Raw genomic sequence first — 5,530 nt, 5'->3', positions numbered from 1 at the left:
AGCAAGGGAGATAATACGTGACCTTGCGGAGTTATGTCCCTTTGTGTATATTAACTTTAACAAATATCTGTCATAGTGAAGCACACAACTACTGATAAAATTTCACAAAAGAATTATTACATAATGCCATATTACAAGCAGCATAGTAGTACCATTATATGGCTATGATAATGGTATACAGTATCCTTTTTCTGAGTGTAACGCCTTCGTAAAACCCAAATGTAGTGCCTTTTATGTTTTTGCATGTCTTTCCATACGTTATAATAGTGAATGTTGGAATTCGGTGGGTATTTTGGAAGTTGATGAATAATAAGAAAGGTATATGATATTAGGGAACAGAGGTCAAAATGGCCACACGAAAAATGGCCACACTGACCCTAGGTAGTCAAAATGGCCACAACCCCTAGTCAAAATGGCCATACCAAAAAGTCAAAATGGCCATACCAAAAAGTCAAAATGGCCATAGAAAAAGTCAAAATGGCCATACATTGTTGTTGTTTTCCAATTAATGAGTATTGTTACTTATTTAATACTTTGAGATGTTTTCTTATGTAATACTTTGAGATGTTTTCTTACGTAATACTTTGAGATGTTTAATTACTCTCGCAAACTCATAGAATTTATCACAGCAACCACGGTCATGAAGGACCCAACAGCCAAACAAATGCACTCACTCGCCCACAGAAATAAACACTACCATAAAAGCCTAGTCAGTCTACTATTAGCTATTAAACGTCTATTCTACACATCCTACTCTACTAAGCTACCCTAAGCACCCTATGTTTCTAAATTATTGTCCCACCCACGGTCTTTTATAATTTTATCTTCCATCTTGCAGCAACCATGGCTATATTACAGTGGAATTGTAATGGTCTCCGGGCAAATGGGCATGAGCTTAAGGCACTCATAGCCCAACATAAAATTACATCCCACCCCAACCTCAACTAATATTTCAGCAAGAAACCAAATTAATCCCCAAATCCGAGTTCAAAATTCCGAGAGAAAAATGATGAACTGCAGTGCAACTGTAATCCAGGACCAGGACACCTGTACTAAGGACTCTTCACCACTCTCCCATCGGGGTGTTCCTCTTTTGCCAGTCGGGCAAGTTGTTTATTTAGGGGTTAAGAGGATCACCAGACCATGTTAATTAGCAAGACAATGGTGGGGGATGGTTATGGCCAGGGAAAGCGAAATCTGGACCAAACCTCCTCAATTTAGGTGTCGCTTTCGCGGGAACGGTGAAGCTACAGTGAACACTGAATTTAGCGTTCCCGGGATTCTCAATACACAAGAAAAACAAAGAAATGTGAATCGTCGTCTGATGCCGTAGTCATGGTAGAAAGGTAGCTCTTACCTGCGCATTTGCCATTTTGATCTCAGTTAATCTCAGTTAACAGGCTTCAAAACTAAAACATTTAATTTTTAATTACCATAATTGTTTAATCCGGAGAAACAGATAAGCTGCGTATCTGCGTAAATGTCGCAAACATTTATGTGAAAACTCAATTCCTTTCAAGTCTATTGCGTACAAGTACGCTTGATATTTTGTAAATACTCAATACATTTGATCTAACATGCGTACTGTAACATTCAGCAAACCTACTAGAATGTGAAGTAAGCAGACCCATGTGCTACAGATGGAGGTTAACTTTATTCTATTTTCACAAATAATGGAAAATGGCAAAATACCCAATTTAGTTTGAGTGAGGTTGGTATAATTTATTTGGTTACTCAACGGAATATTAGGATACCCAATTGAGTACATAACTCAATGACCCAAAAGGTTATCTGTAGCTCTGTTATTCTTTGTTAGACAAATGTCACATTAAAATAATCCGACTTATTCATTTATTGTATTTATAAGCTAACAGGAAACTTCATCACAGTTAAGAGGCTCAGAGATCGAGTATTGGGGTCGCGCGCTAATCCGAAGTACGGAAATCCTATTTTTTTCATAGTAATTCGCTTTCGCGGCACTTCTAGCACAACTTTGGTTTTCGCTTTACCGGGAATAGGGAATACATGTATTGAAATTTCGCTTTCCCGGGCCGACACCGACCAAGCCAAGAAAGACACAAGTGGACTATCATTTGTACTTTTATGTTCAGCATTCATAAATGACCCAGAAAACGAAAATACAGAGAACTTAACGATAGACTACAGAGAGAAAAAGACCATCTTCAAGCAGGAAGGAAGACCATGATAGAGTATGGAGATGCTCTTTCTCATCTTGTTGGACTTTAAAGTCAATTGTGTATGAACCATTATTGTGGACATTGATGATGTAAGATTGTGATTGTGATTATTACCATATCAATTTCTTATATTTACGCAGTTACATAATGCTAAACATTGTGTACAGTTATGTATGTTATGTGTTATGTTATGTATGATTGTATGATTGTGATTAGTAATTTATCAATTTATATATGCTGAACATAAAAATACAAATGATAGTCCACTTGTGTCACTTGTGTACATGGCCTGTGATCTGTTCTCACTGTATCCTCGAGGGCGACAAGGAAATGATCTCTGTAGCTTGTGATCAAGTCGTCCCTAGTGTTAATCGTTGCTCAACAAGAAGGATAGCAACATCTCCAATGTGTTGTATTACGCTTGCTAGTCATAATTCGAAACTTATATATCCCTGATACACTAAACTTCTACCACCTCGACCATTTGGAACAAACTGAACGTTCACCAAAGCATTTGCCATCATGGGATAAAGTGAAGACTTGCCACCTAATATACCTTACACATGGGCGGATCCAGGAATTTTGAAGGGGGGGGGTGGGGACATGGAGATGTATGGAGAACAGCCATGTAATAACTGAACCAAAATCATTCCCTCTACTAGTGAAGGCCGTGTGGGATTAGTTAAACAAACAAACCCAGTCGACCATGCCTCATAATCCTCTTACTCTTTAAATGAACAACTTGCCCGACTGGCAAAAGAGGATACCACCCTCCCATCCCATAGAGCCTTGTAAACTTCAGGAGGCACAGGTGAAGATGAAGGTAAGATGCATGGGTATTAGAATAATGACCACTTATCCTTTAATTGGCTCGTTAATTACTACTCAACATGTGATTACGTACATTGTGTAACCTTAATTAAGATGTGAATCCAGAAGTACCTCGTTAACTAATTAAGCCGAAACTGATCAAGGACGGAAAGCTGAGCCCTGTGGAACTTCTCCGCTTGTGTGCCCAGCTGACTGGACAGTGGAATGAACAGTTTTACTGTTTCTGACTTGTTGTAACTGATCTACATGGATGTCATGTAGTAGTAAATAGTACAAAAGTGCATGTGCATGAAGAAGGAACAAACATATACATATGTCTTGTTATTTGTTGAAAATATGATTTGTTGATGTGTAATAAACATCAAGTTTTATTCTGATATAACTTCTTTTGTCATATTTCACCTTGATATCAAACAATACAACATGGGAAAATGTTATCACTATTAAAAAAAATAAAAATATATATATGGCCATTTTGACTGACTGACTGAGTTTGGTTTTATGCCGCTTTTAGCAATATTCCAGCAACATCACGGCGGGGGACACCAGAAATGGGCTTCACACATTGTACCCATGTGGGGATTCGAACCCAGGTCTTCGGCGTGACAAGCCAACGCTTTGACCACTAGGCTACCCCACCGCCCCTATGGCCATTTTGACTTTATGGTATGGCCATTTAACTAGGGTTTTGTGGCCATTTTGACTATTTTGAGGCCATTTTGACTTGGATGTTTTATGGCTATTTTGACATGTGGCCATTTTTACTAGGACCCAGATATGGATGGCAACTTATTTATTCTATCAGGATGCGACGGTATACCGAAACGTCGCATATATATAAATATAGACGTTGTCATGCCTAAAGTACCTTACCTTTCATACAAGTTACGAGTGATTTACCATTTCTCATGTGAATATTTAGAAAGGTGTCGGGTATTCGCTCTTCATGCCGAAGACCCGGGTTCTATTCCCCGCATGGGTACAATGTGTGAATCCTTTTTCTGGTGTCCCCCGCCGTGATAAAGCTGGAATATTGCTCAAAGCGGCGTAAAACTAAACTCACTGGAACAGTCAACTTGGGTTGTTCCGAACAAACAGTGTGCCATACAACTTCAGCTGTGACCTTAGTGCTGTTGCTTCGCCCGATTCTCGGTTGATTTCAAAGTGTTTTGGAACTTAATAAACCATTTCCTCATTCCTGTTACTATATCTTTCGGTAAAGGGAACGAGGAAAGAGTACCTGGATCGGTAGTCAAGTATTTGAAAGATGTATGTCGGTAACAGGTCTGAATATGCCAACAGATTTATGAAGTATTTGAAGGGATCGAATGAATATAATGAAATCATATAAAGGATGTGTACACCACCCAAATTTAAAAATAAAGTAACAATCTTCATTTGATTGGTCACTTACAGTCTGCTCAGTGTAACCCGGATAATCGGGTGCTATTCAAAGCTTGTTTAAAAAGCCCTAAACATGATTTGAACTTCCTTGGTATGTTCTGAAGTAAAACAAAACATTTAACTTGGTATTCATAGTAAAATTGATTGATTGGTGGTGATACGAGCGTTTTCACATTTGGTTTATTCTATATTTTTTAGCATAAAAGATTACTAAGTTGTAACATTTTGCTAATATCGCTCATGTTCTGCCACCATTGCAGATATGTATATTACGTACGGGGTCGATCAAACGACTTACGTATGTATTTGATGAAGCGTGGAGGGAATATATCTTGTTTTAATGTTCTTTTAAGGGGTGATGGAGTACACCCTCATGGGATTTCTTATTTCAACATGGACAGTAGTGTTACTATGATTTTTGTTTTTTGGTGTACTTATAGCGTGAGTGAGTGAAATAGTTTAGTTTTACGCCGCAGGCAACACTATTCCAGCTATATGGCGGCGGTGTTCTTATAGAACCATGCAAGCACATAGGCGGATCCGGGATGGGGGTGGGGGGTTGCAGGAGTTGCCCCCCCCCCCACACACACACCTTTGTCCAGAAAGTTTATAAAATGACGATTGAAACTCTTGTGAACACGGTTGAAAATGAAGTGTGCACTCCACCTTTGTCAAAAGTGTGCACCCCCCTTTGTCAAAAGTGTGCACCCCCCGCCCTACCCCACCCCACCCTCTTTCTCATAAAGCTTGAATATCAGCTAGCATTGACGTATGACACTGAAAATGAAATGAGTAATTAAATACATTTCCGTTTCTGATACATGACGTGCAAGGTTTCCGTCGGTCAGCAGCACATGACAAATGAAAAAGTAGGATATGTCCCAATCATTTAGATCTACTCTTACACGTATGAGGAGTAGAGTCTAATGTCAAAGGTATAATGAATAAAGACATTCTTTCTATGTATGCTTGTGCGTGTTGAATTATACATAATACGATAAACATTTACTTTAAAGTTTGGACCCAACAATTATCAGGTGTTCGAGCCTCAACAATGAAGACAATCCAGTCACGTGACAAGCAATCGGTCAAAGTCC

This window comes from Haliotis rubra, unplaced genomic scaffold, assembly GCF_003918875.1.
Source record: "Haliotis rubra isolate DU_JTF1 unplaced genomic scaffold, ASM391887v1 Scf632, whole genome shotgun sequence".
Taxonomy (NCBI): domain Eukaryota; kingdom Metazoa; phylum Mollusca; class Gastropoda; order Lepetellida; family Haliotidae; genus Haliotis; species Haliotis rubra.
Note: the sequence above shows the minus strand (reverse complement) of the source record.